Source organism: Coregonus lavaretus (genome assembly GCF_964263955.1).
Source record: "Coregonus lavaretus genome assembly, chromosome: 26".
Taxonomy (NCBI): domain Eukaryota; kingdom Metazoa; phylum Chordata; class Actinopteri; order Salmoniformes; family Salmonidae; genus Coregonus; species Coregonus lavaretus.
This window is the reverse complement of record NC_140013.1, coordinates 7,193,568-7,215,579: the sequence shown is the minus strand read 5'-3', so window position 1 is coordinate 7,215,579 and position 22,012 is coordinate 7,193,568. Positions and strand designations below refer to the sequence as shown.

The following is a 22,012-nucleotide window of genomic DNA, read 5'->3' as shown; positions in this document are numbered from 1 at the left end:
GCCCCGTCGATGAGAATGTGGGCGTGCTCGGTCCTCCTTTTCCTGTAGTCCACAAACATCTCCTTTGTCTTGATCACGTTGAGGGAGAGGTTGTTATTACATTTACATTTACATTTTAGTCATTTAGCAGACGCTCTTATCCAGAGCGACTTACAGTTAGTGAGTGCATACATTATTTTTTACACTGGCCCCCTGTGGGAATTGAACCCACAACCCTGGTGTTGCAAACGCCATGCTCTACCAACTGAGCTACATCCCTGCCGGCCATTCCCTCCCCATACCCTGGACGACACTGGGCCAATTGTGCGCCGCCCCATGGGTCTCCCGGTCGCGGCCAGCTACGACAGAGCCTGGATTTGACCAGGATCTCTAGTGGCACAGCTAGCACTGCGTTGCAGTGCCTTAGACCACTGTGCCACTCGGGAGGAGATGACATGGCCTCCACAATCAACAGACCTCAACCCAATTGAGATGGTTTGGGATGAGTTGGACCGCAGAGTGAAGGAAAAGCAGTCAACAACTGCTCAGCGTATGAGGGAACTCCTTCAAGACTGTTGGAAAAGCATTACAGGTGAAGCTGGTTGAGAGAATGCCAAGAGTGTGCAAAGCTGTCATCAAGGCTACTTTGAAGAATCTAAAACACAACATATATTTCGATTTGTTTAACACTCTTTTGCCCACTACATGATTCCATATGTGCCACCCCATAGTTTCGATGCCCTCACCACCATTCTACAATATAGAAAATGGCAAAAACAAAGAAAAACCCTTGAATGTGTAGGTGTGTCCAAACTTTTGACTAGCACTGCATGTAAATGTAATATTTAAGTTTTTTCTATTTTAAATACATTTGTTAAAATTTCTAAAAACCAGTTTTTGCTTTGTCATTATGGGGTATCGTGTGTACATTGATGAGGGGAAAAAACAATTGAATCAATTTTAGAATAAGGCTGTAACGTAAAAAAAAATATGAAAAAAGTAAAGGGGTCTGATTGCTTTCCGAATGCACTGTATATCAGACCCGACCCAGATCCGAGACAAAAGTCAGAATTTAGGACCCGGACCCGCTCGGGTCCCAGGTCGGATCTCAGAATTTTGGGTCTGGTCCAATGAGCAGCAGATAGCAACGCTCCATGGCAACTAATGTCAGACTGACTCTGGGTGTAATGGTTGTAACCCCTGTTTGGCTGAACATGGACAACCAGGGATCCTTTTCTGCTATGTAATCTGCAACACCGCCTACACAAGCTCAGAGACACACACACACCACCAGTCACAAACACACACACACACACACACACACCTGTCCGCTCAGCACCCTCCTCCAGCTGGGCTGAAATAGCAGACCATTCCTTCGGCCAAACAATTAGCTCACCTCCCTACAACCCCTTCCCCTCCTCTGTGCTTTTGAGACACCCGCCGACACACACAAACACACCCCCTTCCCTTCTGAGCCACCCTTGGGCCTCCCCTCATCAATAACACCCTCATTTTCCATCTAGCCTCCCTCCCCACCCCCATATGAGGTCATCAGCCAGAGACTACCTCAGCCCCCATGACCTCAGACACAGCCGGGGCATTGTGATGTCATCACCCTGGGACGTGCATACATACGAGAGAGAGAGAGAGAGAGAGAGAGAGAGAGAGAGAGAGAGAGAGAGAGAGAGAGAGAGAGAGAGAGAGAGAGAGAGAGAGAGAGAGAGAGAGAGAGAGAGAGAGAGAGAGAGAGAGAGAGAGAGAGAGAGAGAGAGAGAGAGAGAGAGAGAGAGAGAGAGAGAGAGAGAGAGAGAGAGAGAGAGAGAGAGAGAGAGAGAGAGAGAGAGAGAGAGAGAGAGAGAGAGAGAGAGAGAGAGAGAGGAGAGAGAGAGAGAGAGAGAGAGAGAGAGATCCTGGCACCACACGGCCAGGTCTCTGACCTCCTCCTTATAACCTGTCTCATCGTTGTCGGTGATCAGGCCTACCACTGTTGTAAACTTAATGATGGTTATGGAGTCGTGCCTGGCCATGCAGTCATAGGTGAACAGGGTGTACTGGAGGGGACTGAGCACGCACCCATGAGAGGCCCCCGTTTTGAGGATCAGCATGGCAGATGTGTTGTTACCTACCCTTACCACCTGGGGTTGGCCCGTCAGGAAATGTCCAGGATCCAGTTACAGAGGGAGGTGTTTAGTCACAGGATCCTTAACTTAGTGATGAGCTTTGAGGGCAATATAGTGTTGAACGCTGAACTGTAGTCAATGAATAGCATTCTCACGTAGGTGTTCCTTTTGTCCAGGTGGGAAAGGGCAGTATGGAGTGCAATAGAGATTGCATCATCTGTGGATCTGTTCAGGCGGTATGCAAATTGGAGTGGGTCTAGGGTTTCTGGGATAATGGTGTTGATGTGAGCCATGACCAGCCTTTGAAAGCACCTCATGGCTACAGATGTGAGTGCTACGGGTCTATAGTCATTTAGGCAGGTTACCTTAGTGTTCTTGGGCACAGGGACGATGGTGGTCTGCTTGAAACATGTTGGTATTATAGACTCATTCAGGGACAGGTTGAAAATGTCAGTGAAGACACTTGCAAGTTGATCAGCGCATGCTCGGAGTACACGTCCTGGTAATCCGTCTGGCACTGCGGCTTTGTGAATGTTGACCTGTTTAAAAGGTCTTACTCACATCGGCTATGGAGAGCGTGATCACACAGTCGTCCAGAACAGCTGATGCTCTCATGCATGCTTCAGTGTTGCTTGCCTCGAAGCGAGCATAGAAGTAATTTAGCTCATCTGGTAGGCTCGTGTCACTGGGCAGCTCGTGGCTGTGCTTCATCCGACAAGCGTCGGAGCCGGTGTAGTACGATTCAATCTTAGTCCTGTATTGGCGCTTGCCTGTTTGATGGTTTGTCGAAGGGCATAGAGGGATTTCTTATAAGCGTCCGGGTTAGAGTCCCGCTCCTTGAAAGCGGCAGCTCTACCCTTTAGCTCAGTGTGGATGTTGCCTGTAATCCATGGCTTCTGGTTGGGGTACGTACATACGGTCACTGTGGGGACGACGTCATCGATGCACTTAGTGATGAAGCCAGTGACTGATGTGGTGTACTCCTCAATGCCATCGGAAGAATCCCGGAAAATATTCCAGTCTGTGCTAGCAAAACAGTCCTGTAGCTTAGCATCTGTGTCATATGACCTCTTCTTTATTGACCGTGTCACTGGTGCTTCCTGCTTTAGTTTTTGCTTGTAAGCAGGAATCAGGAGGATATAATTATGGTCAGATTTGTCAAATGGAGGGTGTCGTGGAAATTCTAATCAACAATGAGGAGAGACAAGGTCAACCACCAATCAGGATATTATAAAACGTATTAATAAGGAAAGCAGGTCACACCATACACACACACACAAGTGAATGATGTGAGTGCTCTGCAATAACGAGGCTGGTCAACCCAACACTCTTGACTTTTGGGTTGAGAGCTCTGACATACAGACAATTCAAATATATTTTATAGTAAAAGATACACCCTCTCAGTCTACATGTGTGGAATGAGTCAAAAGGTTAGGATTTGTATGAAATAAATGAATAATTCACAGCAGACAGTATCTGCGGTGAAGACTGTTCTCATTGTATGGAAACCAGGGTTTGGCCCCCAAGACAAGGTTCTTATCAACATTATCCATACCCGAGCCATCTCTCCCTGGTACCTTACATTACACAAACACCAATTCAGTCTCAGTCAGACCAGAGACATCTCCCTCTCACACACCATTAATCATGAAATGGAATGTGGCTGTTGGTTTTATCACCTAGCCTTCCCTAAATCAATTAACCAGGCCCAGCTTCAGAGGCTCCTCTCAGTTTACACAGACACAGAAGAGAGAGTTTAAGAACCGTATTCTATTGCATAAAACAGTATTAAACATCATCTTGTAATTTTTCCCCCCATAAGGGCAAGGGAGAGCTTTGTACGCGTCTCTGTGTGTGGAGTAAAGGTGTTCTAGAGGTTTTTTTTCCTCTGGTTGCACATTTAACATGTTGGTAGGAATTAGGTAAAACGGATTTAAGTTTCCCTGCATTAAAGTCCCCGGCCACTAGGAGCGCCGCCTCTGGATGAGCGTTTTCCTCTTTGCTTAAGGCCTTATACAGCTCATTAAGTGTGGCCTTAGTGCCAGCTACGAAAAATATAGATGAAAACTCTTTGTAAATAGTGTGGTCTACAGCTTATCATGAGATACTCTACCTCAGGCGAGCAAAACCTTGAGACTTCCTTAATATTAGATTTCGTGCACCAGCTGTTTACAAATATACAGTGGGGAAAAAAAGTATTTAGTCAGCCACCAATTGTGCAAGTTCTCCCACTTAAAAAGATGAGAGAGGCCTGTAATTTTCATCATAGGTACACGTCAAATATGACAGACAAAATGAGATTTTTTTTCTCCAGAGAATCACATTATAGGATTTTTAATGAATTAATTTGCAAATTATGGTGGAAAATAAGTATTTGGTCAATAACAAAAGTTTCTCAATACTTTGTTATATACCCTTTGTTGGCAATGACACAGGTCAAACATTTTCTGTAAGTCTTCAAAAGGTTTTCACACACTGTTGCTGGTATTTTGGCCCATTCCTCCATGCAGATCTCCTCTAGAGCAGTGATGTTTTGGGGCTGTCGCTTGGCAACACGGACTTTCAACTCCCTCCAAAGATTTTCTATGGGGTTGAGATCTGGAGACTGGCTAGGCCACTCCAGGACCTTGAAATGCTTCTTACGAAGCCACTCCTTCGTTGCCCGGGCGGTGTGTTTGGGATCATTGTCATGCTAAAAGACCCAGCCACGTTTCATCTTCAATGCCCTTGCTGATGGAAGGAGGTTTTCACTCAAAATCTCACGATACATGGCCCCATTCATTCTTTCCTTTACACGGATCAGTCGTCCTGGTCCCTTTGCAGAAAAACAGCCCCAAAGCATGATGTTTCCACCCCCATGCGTCACAGTAGGTATGGTGTTCTTTGGATGCAACTCAGCATTCTTTGTCCTCCAAACACGACGAGTTGAGTTTTTACCAAAAAGTTATATTTTGGTTTCATCTGACCATATGACATTCTCCCAATCCTCTTCTGGATAATCCAAATGCACTCTAGCAAACTTCAGACGGGCCTGGACATGTACTGGCTTAAGCAGGGGGACACGTCTGGCACTGCAGGATTTGAGTCCCTGGCGGCGTATTGTGTTACTGATGGTAGGCTTTGTTACTTTGGTCCCAGCTCTCTGCAGGTCATTCACTAGGTCCCCCTGTGTCGTTCTGGGATTTTTGCTCACCGTTCTTGTGATCATTTTGACCCCACGGGGTGAGATCTTGCGTGGAGCCCCAGATCGAGGGAGATTATCAGTGGTCTTGTATGTCTTCCATTTCCTAATAATTGCTCCCACAGTTGATTTCTTCAAACCAAGCTGCTTACCTATTGCAGATTCAGTCTTCCCAGCCTGGTGCAGGTCTACAATTGTGTTTCTGGTGTCCTTTGACAGCTCTTTGGTCTTGGCCATAGTGGAGTTTGGAGTGTGACTGTTTGAGGTTGTGGACAGGTGTCTTTTATACTGATAACAAGTTCAAACAGGTGCCATTAATACAGATAACGAGTGGAGGACAGAGGAGCCTCTTAAAGAAGAAGTTACAGGTCTGTGAGAGCCAGAAATCTTGCTTGTTTGTAGGTGACCAAATACTTATATTCCACCATAATTTGCAAATAAATTCATAAAAAATCCTACAATGTGATTTTCTGGACTCAATTTATCTGTCATAGTTGACATGTACCTATGATGAAAATTACAGGCCTCTCTCATCTTTTTAAGTGGGAGAACTTGCACAATTGGTGGCTGACTAAATAATTTTTTTCCCCACTGTATGTGACTTGTTAAGCAAATTTTACTCCTCAACTTATTTAGGCTTGCCATAACAAAGGGGTTGAATACTTATTAACTCAAGACATTTCAGCATTTCAAATTGTAAACATTTCTAAAACTATATTTTCACTTTGCCATTATGGGGTATTTTGTGTAGGCCAGTGACACAAAATCTCAATTTAATCAATTTTAAATTCAGGCTGTAACACAACAAAAATGTGAAAAAGTCAAGGGGTATGATGACTTTCTGAAGGCACTGTATCTCTCAATATTGGTCACCATTAATTGGATATTTGAGTGATATAGAATAAAAGTGAACTATCCATGACAAGTATGAGTGGTTGTATAAAACGAAAGTCTAGCAACCCAAAGGATGCGAGTTCAAATCTCATCAGGGACACCTTTAGCATTTTAGCTAATTAGCAACTTTTCAACTACTTATTACTTTTTAGCTACTTTGCAACTACTTAGCATGTTAGCTAACCCTTCCCGTAACCCTAACCTTAACCCTTTTAGCTAACCCTTCCCCTAAGCCTAACCTTAACACTTTATCCAAACCATCCTCTAATCCTAACCTTAACCCTTTAAACTAACTCTTAAACTTAACCCTAACCTTAACCCTAACCCTAACCCCTAACCTAGCTAACGTTAGCCAGGTAGCTAACATTAGCCACCTAGCTAGAATTCGTAACATATCACACATTTTACAAATTCGCAACATACAGTATGTTTAGCAAATTCTTAATATTATATTGTATGTTTTGCAAATTCGAATTGTAATTCCATACATGTCATACGAAATGGGTGATAGACATCCACAAATTAATACATACCATACATAGTAACATATCATACTAAATGGAGTGTCTTGGATTTATGTACAGAATAATCCAATATGCTCTGACACCAGGTTGATTTGTCAGTGTCAAAGTAGCCTGTCATTTCCGATGTGTGCTGTATAAAAAAAAAATATTCTGCTTAAGTCTCTAGTCAGGTTAAATTACGTAGAATTGCATGAAATGCATTTATAAAAGGCCACATATTTTCCCAGAAACTAAGCTACTAAAAATGTTCCCCATGTGTGCAACTTCTGTTAGCGGCTCTGCTCTATGACTACTCTATGCCTCTTTGCAAATGTGATGATATGCACGCAATGCTCTATCATAAAGTTGCATTTTTTCCTCCTAAAAATGTCCCCCACCCCCCAGGTCACCCCCTCTCATGCTCACATTTTGTTCCGGCACCTGCAGATTTACAAATTAATTACTGCTGACCGGACGGCGGCATTTGGAAGGATGCGTGCAGTGGGTTGGTGTTGTCAATGAAGACCTGGAGTGCTTTCCTTGTGATGTTATGTGTGTACAGTTCTTGGAGTTGAGACTGTTTACTGCAGATTGTTTTGCTGGCTTGTTCATAACTGAGAGGTTCCCATTACTAGAAGGGGATGTTAAAAGTGAGAACACTTTCGATCAGGGATCTTTACACCGTTGTCAGTGTTAGCCCAATGGCTCTTCTTTACTGAAGACTCATCTCTTCAGTAGGTCCAATGATTGAGTGCAGTCTGGCCCAAGGGTGCAAAGGTGAACGGCAAGGCACTGGAGCGACGAACCACCACTCAAGACCCAAATGAGAAATGTACTTTTCTCGAACGACCCAAATTAAGAAGAAATAGTGTGTGATTATAAATGTTTACTCATAACTCTCGACCCACCACTCACATGCTCAGGGCCCACTTTGGGTCCCAAACCATAATTTAAGAAACCCAGCTCTAAACCAGTGGTTCCCAAACCTTTTCAGTTATTGTACCACCAACTGAATTTTGCTCTGCCCGGAGTACCCCTGAAGTACCCCCTCATGTGCATTTTACCAGTAGTCCTATGGTCTCCTGAGTCTTCTCAAGTACCACCTGTGGATTGGCCAAATACCCCCAGGGGTCCTAGTACCCCTGGTTGGGAACCACTGCTCTAAACAGTATAGCCTTCTCTGGCATACTACTGTGTGGTTTATAGAGCTTTGGGGATATTAAGCCCAAAAAGAATTTTGAATTCAAATAACTTCTATTGAGCTGCAGAGAACTTTAGGGACCGCTAACCATAGATATACAGTGGGGAGAACAAGTATTTGATACACTGCCGATTTTGCAGGTTTTCCTACTTACAAAGCTTGTACAGGTCTGTAATTGTTATCAAACAAAAATCCAGAAAATCACATTGTTTGATTTTTAAGTAATTAATTTGCATTTTATTGCATGACATAAGTATTTGATCACCTACCAACCAGTAAGAATTCCGGCTCTCACAGACCTGTTAGTTTTTCTTTAAGAAGCCCTCCTGTTTTCCACTCATTACCTGTATTAACTGCACCTGTTTGAACTCGTTACCTGTATAAAAGACACCTGTCCACACACTCAATCAAACAGACTCCAACCTCTCCACAATGGCCAAGACCAGAGAGCTGTGTAAGGACATCAGGGATACAATTGTAGACCTGCACAAGGCTGGGATGGGCTACAGAACAATAGGCAAGCAGCTTGGTGAGAAGGCAACAACTGTTGGCGCAATTATTAGAAAATGGAAGAAGTTCAAGATGACGGTCAATCACCCTCGGACTGGGGCTCCATGCAAGATCTCACCTTGTGGGGCATCAATGATCATGAGGAAGGTGAGGGATCAGCCCAGAACTACACGGCAGGACCTGGTCAATGACCTGAAGAGAGCTGTGACCACAGTCTCAAAGAAAACCATTAGTAACACACTACGCCGTCATAGATTAAAATCCTGCAGCGCACGCAAGGTCCCCCTGCTCAAGCCAGCGCATGTCCAGGCCCGTCTGAAGTTTGCCAACGACCATCTGGATGATCCAGAGGAGGAATGGGAGAAGGTCATGTGGTCTGATGAGACAAAAATTGAGCTTTTTGGTCTAAACTCCACTCGCCGTGTTTGGAGGCAGAAGAAGGATGAGTACAACCCCAAGAACACCCTCCAAACCGTGAAGCATTATTCTTTGGGGATGCTTTTCTGCAAAGGGGACAGGACGGCTGCATCGTATTGAGGGGAGGATGGATGGGGCCATGTATCGCGAGATCTTGGCCAACAACCTCCTTCCCTCAGTAAGAGCGTTGAAGATGGGTCGTGGCTGGGTCTTCCAGCATGACAACGACCCGAAACACACAGCCAGGGCAACTAAGGAGTGGCTCCGTAAGAAGCATCTCAAGGTCCTGGAGTGGCCTAGCCAGTCTCCAGACCTGAACCCAATAGAAAATCTTTGGAGGGAGCTGAAAGTCCGTATTGCCCAGCGACAGCCCCAAAACCTGAAGGATCTGGAGAAGGTTTGTATGGAGGAGTGGGCCAAAATCCCTGCTGCAGTGTGTGCAAACCTGGTCAAGACCTACAGGAAACGTATGATCTCTGTAATTGCAAACAAAGGTTTCTGTACCAAATATTAAATTCTGCTTTTCTGATGTATCAAATACTTATGTCATGCAATAAAATGCAAATTAATTACTTAAAAATCATACAATGTGATTTTCTGGATTTTTGTTTTAGATTCTGTCTTTCACAGTTGAAGTGTACCTATAATAAAAATTACAGACCTCGACATGCTTTGTAAGTAGGAAAACCTGCAAAATCGGCAGTGTATCAAATACTTGTTCTCCCCACTGTACCATTGTTTCCTGACAATATATTGAGTAAGGTATACCTTACTCAGTTTTTCAGGCATTTTATCATAGAATTATCTATATGCGTTTTATCCCATCAACTTCAGTCACTGATAGGCAGTTGTAAAATGCGATTTTAAAATAATAAATGATTCATTGCTTTAATTTGCTTGAACTATAAAGCAACTTACAGTAGGATTATTTTCTTAGTGAACGATATCACGCTTAGATTAATAGCATTCCTCATGACCTGAGATAGAGCTTTTCACAGAATACGTAGTCAGGTCACTGTCTTGATGTGGGGATGTTCCATGTTTCACAGGGCAGGTCAATCGTTTTGGAATTCCAGTCTCTGCCCGTGCTGGGAAGTTCTACGGCAGGTGAGTATAGCAAGTACCCTTATTATCTGTGCTCTGGGTAGAAGCTACCCTTGGGCCCAGCTCTTTAGTGGGAATATGTAAAACTGACCTTAGATCAGTGTTTAGGGGCAAATTCATCCTACTACCTTTCTTTAATTAAGATGTGTCATCATGATGTGACTCTGTATGTGTGAGCATTATGACTCCACTCTATGTCTATGTCTAGTATACAGTGGTGTGAAAAAGTGTTTGCCCCCTTCCTGATTTCTTATTTGTTTGCATGTTTGTCACACTTAAATGTTTCAGATCATCAAACACATTTAAATATTAGTCAAAGATAACACAAGTAAACACAAAATGCAGTTTTGAAATGAAGGTTGTTATTATTAAGGGAAAACAAAATCCAAACCTACATGGCCCTGTGTGAAAAAGTGTTTGCCCCCCTGTTATAACACAACTCGACTGTGGTTTATCATACCTGAGTTCAATTCCTCTAGCCACACCCAGGCCTGATTACTGCCACACCTGTTCTCAATCAAGGAATCACTTAAATAGGACCTGCCTGACAAAGTGAAGTAGACCAAAAGATCCTCAAAAGCTAGACATCCTGAATTTCTTTGGATCTCGGTATGAACAAATGAGAAAGAAAGTAATTGAGATCCATCAGTCTAGAAAAGGTTATAAATCCATTTCTAAAGTGAATCATAGTGAGAGCCATTATCCACAAATGGCGAAAACATGGAACAGTGGTGAACCTTCCCAGGAGTGGCCGGCCAACCAAAATTACCCCAAGAGCGCAGCGACGACTCATCCAAGAGATCACAAAAGACCCCACAACAACATCCAAAGAGCTGCAGGCCTCACTTGCCTCAGTTAAGGTCCATGTTCATGACTCCACCATAAGAAAGAGACTGGGCAAAAATGGCTTGCATGGCAGAGTTCCAAGACAAAAACCACCGCTGAGCAGAAATAACATTAAGGCTCGTCTCATTTTTGCCAGAAAACATCTTGATGATCCCCAAGACCTTTGGGAAAATACTCTGTGGACTGACAAGACAAAAGTTGTACTTTTTGGAAGGTGTGTGTCCCATTACATCTGGCGTAAAAGTAACACCGCATTTCAGAAAAATAACATCATACCAACAGTAAAATATGGTGGTGGTAGTGTGATGGTCTGGGCCTGTTTTGCTGCTTCAGGACCTGGAAGACTTGCTGTGATAAACGGAACCATGAATTCTGCTTTCTACCAAAAAATCCTGAAGGAGAATGTCCGGCCATCAGTTCGTGACCTCAAGCTGAAGCGAACTTGGGTTCTGCAGCAGGACAATGATCCAAAACACACCAGCAAGTCCACCTCTGATTGGCTGAAGAAAAACAAAATGAAGACTTTGGAGTGGCCTAGTCAAAGTCCTGACTTGAATCCTATTGAGATGCTGTGGCATGACCTTAAAAAGGCAGTTCATGCTCGAAAACCCTCCAATGTGGCTGAATTACAACAATTCTGCTAAGACGAGTGGGCCAAAATTCCTCCACAGTGCTTTAAAAGACTCATTGCAAGTTATTGCAAACGCTTGATTGCAGTTGTTGCTGCTAAGGGTGGCCCAACCAGTTATTAGGTTGTAGGGGGCAATCACTTTTTCACACAGGGCCATGTGGGTTTGGATTTTGTTTTCCCTTAATAATAATCTTAATTTCAAAACTGCATTTTGTGTTTACATGTGTTATCTTTGACTAATATTTAAATGTGTTTGATCTGAAACATTTAAGTGTGACACATGCAAACAAATAAGAAATCAGGAAGGGGGCAAACACTTTTTCACACCACTGTATCTGCTACCCATAGATATAGAAAATGCCCTCTAGACATGAAGATGAGCCTCTGCCTTTCAGGTCTCCCAGAGATCACTTCTGCGGCGGGCTGAAATATGACGTACTAGATTACACTTGCTGTGAAAAAGTACTGCATAAAGGGGCGGGGCTGTCCTGCTGTGGAAACAGGGCCTTCAACCTCACCCAGGCTTCCTGTTGTGAAGGTGACAGAGTCATGTCTCCTAGCAGTATCCCACTGCATCTATTCACTTAAACCTGGTAAATGGATTGAAAACATTATTTTTCTCAGCATCTCCCAAGTTTGAATTGATATTTTGTGTGTTATCTGTGATTCAACCGATGCAGGTCGGCTGACTCTGAATGTGAGCCAGCTGGTGTCAGATTGCTGTGGGTGTAGGGCCTATGACCCACTCAACCAGCTGTGCTGTGGCTCACAGATCCTAACCAGGACCCAACCCCATTCTAAGTGTTGTGGAAAAGGTCAGTGATGTCAGATCAGACTGCTTTTGGCCTTCAACCATATGATGAACCTCGTAATTACGTACTGTGGAAAGTATTTTCCCACTTTCTCAGACTGGGTGTGCATCTTTTGTGTGTTCTTTATAAACACACAGACAGAGAAACACATGTGAGGGAGACATTGGAAATGCATTCAATGAGACTCCAGAAAGCTTTCTTAAATGAAATATCAAATCTTAAATGAGACACATGTGCGAGTTCTTGTGGAAAATTAGGTGCTCTGCCACCAAATAAGATACTGCTCCCCAGGCGCCAATGACGTCGATTAAGGCAGCCCCCCACAGCTCTCTGATTCAGAAGGGTTGGGATAAATGCGGAAGACACATTTGAATGCATTCAGTTGTGCAACTGACTAGGTATCCCCCTTTCCCACATAGCACACATGGGAGGAACCAGCATTAAACAGCTGTTTTATATCTCTACTCAAATGTTGGGGTTTTCCTTGAACATTTCTCAAAAAGGCCATAATGCACCAAATATGTAGGTGAAAGGGCAGTCCATATTTATTACAGATTACCAGTTTTGTTCAGCAGTCATCACATTGTATTGTATGTATGCTGATTTTACAGTATGTACATTATGCTGCCAGGTTAGACAGATGATTTATCATTCTTGATCTGATCAATCCCACCATCACTATCTCTGTCCTCCCTCCTTCCCATATCTCTAACCAGGTCCCTACAATGGTGCTAGCTGTGGCTCTCAAGTTTACAATCCAGACATTAACATCTGCTGTGCTGGGCAGCTGTCCAATAGGGTGCTTGGAAAAAACCTGGTGAGTCCATTAGTCCACAGAGCTTAAGCCTACAGCTTGGCTTGGGATCCATGAATACATTCCACTGGTCATCTCTCTTCATTGCTCAATCTGTTGAGTCAAGTAATCAATTGGCTAAAACTCATAATTCTTATAGTTAGAACTCTCCAGATTCCATTTCCTTGAGTGCTATATTCCTTGAAATAGAATGGGTAAAATCCAGTACATATATCTCTGAGCTCACCCAACATGACAGCACAACAGGCATCACATTCTGAGAGATAATATGGGCTCTTTTGGTATTGGGAGATCAAATATCTTTCTCTGCACAGACACAGCAGGTGGGGGAACAAGTCCTGCTGTGGAGGGAAGGCCTACGACCCCAGCAGTGACCAGATGAAGTGTTGTGCAGGGACACTGTACAACCTGCAGGTTCAGGACAGGCTCTCAGAGGAGGCCCAGTGCTGTGGGACTGTCCTGATGGAGGCTGGCAACAACCAGACCTGTTGCTCCGCCCCGGGGCTAGACCTGCTCTACCCTACCCAGTCAGGGTTCACCTGCTGTGGGCACCGCTACCCCAACGCCTCCCTGTGGTCTTGCTGCGCGGGTGTCCTGCACCCAAGGTCTGAACCACACACCACCAACAAGAACATGATTCCAGGTCAGTGGGAACAGGATACAATCTGAACTTGATTTCCATTTTTCATCAATCCATGATTTATGTCACAGTTTGAGTTGCGTCTGTTTATCTCTGAAAGGTCCCTGAAGACCTACCTACAGGCCAGACGAGTGATATGAAGATTCTATATGTAGTTCAAGTGGTCCTTTGTAGCTCAGTTGGTAGAGCATGGCGCTTGTAACGCCAGGGTAGTGGGTTCGATTCTTGGGACCACCCATATATTAAATGTATGCACGCATGACTGTAAGTCGCTTTGGATAAAAGCATCAGCTAAATGGTATACATGCATAAGATAAAAGGGGTGTCTCTGTCTTAGCCCATTAGATTGTTCATTATCCTCAGGACCCAGGCTTCTACCACTGGGGGATCTGAATACGGAAGTCCTGTGTCACATCAGAAGTGAAGCCTCCAGTTTGAAGCACAGGATGAAAGGAAATATGACTCAATACTTTCGCCTTTAGCAAGAACAGTGGGAAGCACTTGAATCTACTTTTGTTGGAAGCACTTGAATCATTTCGGGAAGCACTTTGACTCATTGATGTACAGTAGCTTCACAACGCTGATCTAAAGTGTGTGTGTGTCCAGTTCTGCTAGGGACAGTCGAGTGTGTCTGTGAAGATGAATGAGCGGTCCATCGTGATGTTGAACACCATGTCTGTGCAGGCCTCGCGTGGCCATGTCAACGCCCTGCCTTCCCCTCACTACGTCACATTACCCAACCACTGCAGCTCCCCTGAACTGGTGCCGGGCAACACTTACATCTGGGTGAAAATACCTTTCTCAGACACCATAAGATTAATCTCTGATCTCCTCGATCATTCCTCCCCTCTCCATTCCATCCTTTCCAGGTGCTCAAAATATTACTTTTAACCATGTTTTGAGGCAATACAGTTTATGGTCTCTCATGAATCATATCTCAGGATAAGCCATATTTTATTATGTTTGTCTGGGTGTTTTCTGTTATTATCATAAACATTCCTTTAATGTTAATGCAATTTTATTGTCTTAATAATGGCTATTCCATACTGATGCTATTTCTTCACTGAAAGTTAACTATTTTTTTCAATGTGACACTAACATCGTAGGCGTAAACCTGTCTGTGAAGTGATTGCACCATATTGTGAAATGGCAGGAAATAAAGCTACTTTTTTAAACAAGCATTTGTGTGTAGGTGTGTGACTTCACCATACATCAAAAAATGTGGTTGGGAGGGGGGGGGGGGGGGGTCCATTTTGTTACGTTACAGCCTTATTCTAAAATGGATTAAATTGTTTTTTTCCCCCTCATCAATCTACACACAATACCCCATAATAACAAAGCAAAAACAGGTTTTTATATTTTTTTGCAAAAAACTGAAATATTACATTTACATAAGTATTCAGACCATTTACTCAGTACTTTGTTGAAGCACCTTTGGCAGCGATTACAGCCTCGAGTCATCTTGGGTATGACGCTACAAGCTTGGCACACCTGTCTTTGGGGAGTTTCTCCCATTCTTCTCTGCAGATCCTCTCAAGCTCTGTCAGCTTGGATGGACAGCTATTTTCAGTCAGTATTTATTAGCTTTTTATCTGAAATCTGTATGCTTTTTACAAGGCACACTTGTCAGAGAAGACAGAGGAGCATGTGTCAACATAGCAACAGTCATAAGAATTGTTCAAAAGGTTAATAAAAAACGATTCTAATAAAAATGCAACAGGACAATGGATGAACATACTCCAAACTTTGAATTTTTCTAATCCATCAGATATTGACTGAGATATAGCACATCAAATATTGTACTGGCAAAAACAAATAATGAATGGAGTTCAGGCATTTTGGTGGTAATTAATTAATTGTAACATTTACCTTTTTTTCTTATAATGCACTTATATATATATATATATATATATATATATATATATATATATATATACATTTTCTTAGTATATCAAGTATTTTGTTTAGGTTACCAAACACACAAAGCATGTATTGACAGGAAACAATCTGTATCGAAGCGACGTGACATTACCTCTCTATTGTTTGTTTTAAGAGTCTTGCTGATGCTCTCTCCTAGTTGAGATAAAGAGATATCTCCTATATGGATAAGGCTGAACAACTGTTTAAATCGAGGTGTAACCCTTTCAGCACAATCTGATTATTTTACATGGTTGGGTGGGAGGCCACAGCCATGCTGGCACCTGCATGATAACAGAACTGCTGTATGAAAGACATAGAAGATTTGGTTCAGTTCAATTCTACATAAACAACCATCAAACAAAACTGTTATAGGGCAAACAATTGCATACACTACGAACAAATTATAGTCTTATAATTATAGTGTTCCTGAAAATATGCTGAAAATAATGGAAGGAACTGATGTGATGGTGTCTCGAAGGGTTTGGTAAAAAAAAAAGCATCCTTCCTTCCCTCTCTTCGATAAGGTAATCACTGATCTTTAGGTGATTGAAGAAAGCGATAGGATATGTTAGCGGAGCCTCAGAAACCACAATGAAATTACTGTACATCAAAGTAATCGGTTCACACCGGGCCAAAACATTGCTTGAAATTGTCGGAATTCTGAAGTGGTCCAAAAATAGTACACGAGTGGTACTGTAATGATTAAAGAATGGAAATGGAAAAAACTTGTGGCAGAAACAATTTAGTGGAGAACTTTGCAAGAAATGAGAGAGAAGGCATCTTTCATATGTTTCCTTCCAGGCTTGTTGTGAGAGATGGTCTGACTCCTTGGACACATTCCCAGTTAATCACACCGTTCTAAAGTGGACCACACAGCCTCTTCCTGTATGATGTACAAAGCTCTGACCAATAGTGTCTCGAAGTGAAATGTGACACTATTCTAAAACAGTTCTAGCACAGCAGATCTATGCTCTCTAGCGAAAATACAATGTTTTGAGCACCACATATCTTTTGTTTCACACAAATTGTTTGAAACAGAACATAGACAGGAACGCATAAGCCTACATGTCAAATGTAATTTCATGCTGTTTTAGAGACTAATGAAAATACTGTATCCTATTTTCTAGATCCATTACAAATAAGAGTAGGGCATACCACTACTGTGGGTAGGGGGAAAGCATAGGGCCACTATCCCTTGAATAAATTCAGGGACAAGAAGCTAATTTGAGCTTGCGAGGGTTATAAACTGACAATAAAAGGTGATTATGGAGGTAAAGATAAGCTGTGTTGATAAAAAAGTAAATTCACTGACAGCATCCTGGAGAGTCAGGGAGTAGACATACACACCTCAGATGCTGTCAAAGACTCAGTCTACTTACTCGACACTCTTTTACAAAAGGGTTCTTCGCCTGTCCCCATAGGAGAACCCTCTGTGGAAAGGGTTCTACATGAAACTCAAAAGGGTTCTACATGGAACCAAAATATTTCTACCTGGAACCAAAAAGGGTTCTTCTATGGGGACAGCCGAAGAACCCTTGTTGGTTCTAGATAGCACCTTTTTTTCTAAGCATGTATAGGAAAGCAGTAGATATATACTCTACTTGCAAGGTGTGTGTCAAAGCATCTATTAGGAAAACAGTTTAACAGAGACTCAATTTGGATGAATGATCTCCAAATTATCTGCTAAAGGAGGAACTGCTTCAGCATAGCTTGGGAATGACTATCCAGAAGAAAGAGATGGGGTTGACTTGCTGACCGAAAGAAACTGACACAGCATTTGCACTTTTAGGCTGTGGATGCAGTGAATATTGAATTGTTATGTGAACTGATTATGTTTGATGACGAAATACAATCACACAACCCTGACATTCTTTGACCTCTGACTCCAACAATTGCCTTTACAGGGATGATTGGAATAGTGTGATTTCTGAGATTAAGTTTCAAAATCTTATCAAAATGACCTGACATATTTAAGCAATAAGGCCTGAGGAGTTGTGGTATATGGCCAATATACCACGGCTAAGGGCTGTCCTTACACACGACGCAACGCGGAGTGCCTGGACACAGCCCTTAGCCGTGGTATATTGGCCTTATATCACAAACCCCAGAGGTGCCTTATTGCTATTATAAACTGGTTACCAATGTAATTAGAGCAGTAAAAATAAATGTTTTGTCATACCCGTGGTATACAATATATATATGTCAGCCAATCAGCAATCATGGCTCGAACCACCCAGTTTATAAAATAACAGAGATCATGTCTGAAGTGTGATTTCTCTCACAGATGAAATTCTCTCTCTCCGTCTATCTCTCTCTCTTTCCGTTTCCCTCTCTGACAGGTTTTGGGATGACGACCTCATCCACCACAGAGGGCAAAGTCCTCCTGGTAATCTACGGCCTGCTGGGCTGCTCTGCCACCATCCTCTTCTTCAACCTCTTCCTGGAGAGGGTCATCACCATGTTGGGCTTGTGCGATGGTGCCACCGGAGGAGAACACACAACAAAATCAGGCTAGGGGGCAACAGCAACCAACCCGAGGATGGAGGAGAGGAAAGAGACATGGATGGTGGGAAAGAGGGGTGGAGGCCCTTTGTGTATTCTGTCACTCTCATGCTGTCTGCTGCTGCCCTGGTGTTGGCGTGTGGTGCGTACACTATCTACTCAGCCATGCAGGGCTGGAGATACATCGAGTCCCTGTACTTCTGCTTCATGGCCTTCAGACGGTGGGCTTCGGGACATGGTGAGCAGCCAGGAAGAGTCCTACCGAGGAGCCCCCAGTGGAGGCTAGCAGGTGGCTAACTGCTTCCTCATGCTCCTGGAGGTATGCTGTATCTACACCCTCTTCAATGCCCTATTTGTCATCATAAACAGGGGCTGATCTGGATCCTGAGTCAGCTGATCCATCTGCGTAGCTGCCTGTGCCACGGCAGACCTCTACGATGCCCACTGTTTCCCATGTTCTTGCTAAACCTGGTGGATAAATGCTTGTGTGCTGATGCCACAGTGGAAACCTGTGCCACAGGAACATGGACTTGAGCACTACCAAGGCAGGAAAGATGGGGCCACATGGGCACAGGCTTCCCGGAACATGTTGGACCACCGTGACTGGTACAGTAGATCCTGACTGGAGGGACACTGGCTACAAAATATCTGATATGGTTTACCTGCATAAAGACAACACTGATAATTAAAGGTTTCATTTTTTATAATTGAGGTACTTGGAACCTTTTTTTCATCTGTAAAAAAAAAACGTTGTACTGTATCCTAAATGTAATCAACGTATGGTGAAACCAGTTTTACCCTCCTCATAAATTGTGATGATGGTTGTAGTTCAGTACTTAGAGTTTAACATGTGCACTTGTTTGTGGTTCCATGATGCAAGTTGTCTCCACAAGAGGGAGCACATTAATAAGACCATGTGGATTTTATTTGGGTGGACTGCATATTCTACTGATCCAAATGTTGTCCTGACTTTTTTGTTTGCAAATAAATGAAAGAAAGAAAAGACTAGACACTCCAGCAAATTTCTTCTTTGACATTTCCTCCTCATTTCCTCTCAATAACTGGTCTAGGGTCTGTTATGTCGATGACTAAGATAAAGATCCACATACAGAAAATTGTTAGGTCTCACTGAATATTGCAATATTGTTACCACCTTCATATGACACACAAATGTAATTACGAATTATTGATACATCTCCACTTTTAAGTACACAAAGGAGCAGTTATTATAGACCCATGCCATGGTTCCTTTTAGATGCCATTAGTACTGAGGTGAAAAATATACTCAACATCGTAAATATCTACAAAGTATTGGAGGGTTGTCTTCCTTATCACCTAGATCTACATGTCAGACTACTACTACTACACTAGGCTACTGCAACGGTTTACATATTGACCAATTAGTCATATCTGAAATCAGCATATTCAAAACCAATAATAGCATACAGCAAACGATTTATACAACAGAAAATTATAAACTCATTCATATTTGTTTAGTTCTGCAATGGATAAATCCAATTTGGCGCGAATCAGTTTACAACCAGCCAATTACAAAACCGGATATTTCTCTTCCCGTTTCTCTGGGCCAATAAGGATCTGCATTACATTGACCAAGTTGAAGCTCATCTCATTACACCACCGTGGCAGTGTGCGAATTACGGGGTAGCCAGTGCGGACCCAGCTCCCCTGAATAAGACATAAGCAGTGGAGATTTTAGCATGTCAATCTTGGTGGGGCTAACAAAGCAAAAACATTTTGGGATGCATGCCAGCAAAGCCACTACACAACACAACACTAAACAATACATGAATTGCACTATAACGGTGACAAACGGTGCCCACAAACTGTTAGGGCCTACATAAAGCTGTCCCAAAAGCAGAGCTTTCTTTTCAGCACCATGGAGTGAATCCTTACCACTGCTACACCTGGCTATCAGCGGAGCCTTGTCTAGCAGAGAAACTGTTCATTCAGCCTCATTTACTGCCTTTTTAAAAAACATAACTGATATGGCTGACTTGTCTTAAACAAATGTGCTTTCTACTGACAATTGAGATGTACAAAGTATGGCATAAGGGAATGATGAGCGGATAAGAGGCAATCCATAATTTTGATTAAGACATTAATGAGCAAGCTAAGATGGACGTAGTCAATATAACTATTTGTTCAGCACTTTGGAAGTGTACAGCGACAGAATTCAGAACATGGGCCGTTCTTACAGTATTCTCCCTGTACAACAAGTCAGAACCGTTGGATAAATAACGGGGCATATAAGCAGACAATGAAAGCTCTTACAATATTCGATGATGACATTTCTCTAAAATAGGCTATAGGATACATGTGCACCACCAAGTCAGAACAGTAGGCTAAGTTATGAGGGGGAAAGGGACCAAATTATTAGGGTGAGGCACATGGGCTACTAACAGCTTACTACACAACATACACTTAGTATTACTTTCTTAGCTACAGTATACATATCTCCCTGGCATATTACATCATTTATGCAGCAGCATACAAGACATTTTTGGACTCACCTTGTTGTGCTCACTTGAATAGGAAGGTGGCACGGCGGTCCTTCGTGGGCACATTTTGTCATTAAGTGTCGTCCAGGGTAGGGGAGGGAATGGCCGGCAGGGATGTAGCTCAGTTGATAGAGCATGTGCGTTTGCAACGCCAGGGTTGTGGGTTCGATTCCCACAGGGGGTATGAAAAACAATAATGTATGCACTCACTAACTGTAAGTCGCTCTGGATAAGAGCGTCTGCTAAATGACTAAAAAATGAAATGAAATGAAATTAAACTTTGTCATCACAGTCTGGCATTCTCTGGATTTATGGTACTTTCAAGACAGCTGGGAACACAGAAAAAAAACAAGGTTGAATAATGACGTCAGTAATCTTCAGGTCGGAGCTCTAGATAGAGACCCGAGTTCCCGAGTTGGATGACCGTTAAAAATGTATTTTCCCAGTCGGAGCTCATTTTTTACCGAGTTCCCAGTTGTCTTGAACTCACTGAAGTCTGAAATTTCCCAGTTCCGAGTTTCCAGTTGTTTTGAACGCGGCAGAAGTCATGCTGGATTGACAGCATGGCCAATGTATTCAACCTTTTCTGGCCCATGGTGTTGCATGTGAATGTTCATCCTTTTAAGCTTGGAAAAGAGACCCTTAAACCCAGACTTGGACCACACACCCACTCCACTGAATAGCAGGCTAGTGATTGCTTTGCAACGCTAGCAGTTAGTTAGCCACTGATTCCTTCCAAACCACTCATTGTTGAATTTGCGATTTCCAACTTGTTATGTAATATTTATGTCCAATGGCCGATGAGCACCGATACATTTTATCAATAATTTATCTTCAAGGATTGAAAAGGATTTGCCAGTAGATTGTCGACTTGATTCATGACGAGGACTGCTTGTCTAGCTTGCTAGCTAAGATTTTGAAAGTATGATGTTGAAATGATCAGTCCAATCAAAGCTATGGTAGATATAACGTGATTTGACGTCATTTTATCTGTGGCCAATGACCTGAGCCTTCTTGGATGGGCACTTCTAATGTAAATCTATGTCAGCACCCAAGGGGCTTGAATTTAAGAGCTCTCCCTGTAGATTTTGCGGTGACGTAGTGTCCCCATGAGTGACAGAACACTGAGCCAATCACGGCGCAACTAGAGAACATTACCAACCCTTACGCTCCGTATTTTCAGCTGGCTGCCCCACCACAGAAAGCACTGAGCTAGGCTGAAACACCTGCATTTTGGAGCTGCCTTACTCAAGAAAGCAAAAAAGAGACCATGTTTGTATGCAGCTTTATTAACTCAATGATTTTTTTTACATTGTTCGCTAACTGATATGTGATACGTATTAATGCCAAAATAACATGCAAAACAGGCAACAACAAATAACAGGTGGGGTTCAAAACAGGTGGGGCTCTGAATGACGG

The 22,012-nt window shown here is 42.9% G+C and overlaps 2 pseudogenes across 2 annotated transcripts in view; both read left to right on the top strand.

Annotated features, from left to right (window-relative positions):
- Positions 1-18,608, top strand: part of LOC311101495 (potassium channel subfamily K member 13-like) — a 62,796-nt pseudogene extending 44,188 nt beyond the window's left edge. Inside the window, exon 2 of the transcript in view lies at positions 17,912-18,608. The product of the transcript in view is annotated as a potassium channel subfamily K member 13-like (transcript). The remainder of the gene's footprint in view (positions 1-17,911) is intronic.
- Positions 11,817-14,543, top strand: LOC311101229 (annotated as a pseudogene). The gene is made up of 4 exons: positions 11,817-11,821; positions 13,327-13,655; positions 14,016-14,072; positions 14,259-14,543. The product of its transcript is annotated as an uncharacterized misc_RNA (transcript).
- Positions 18,609-22,012: the final 3,404 nt, after the last annotated feature.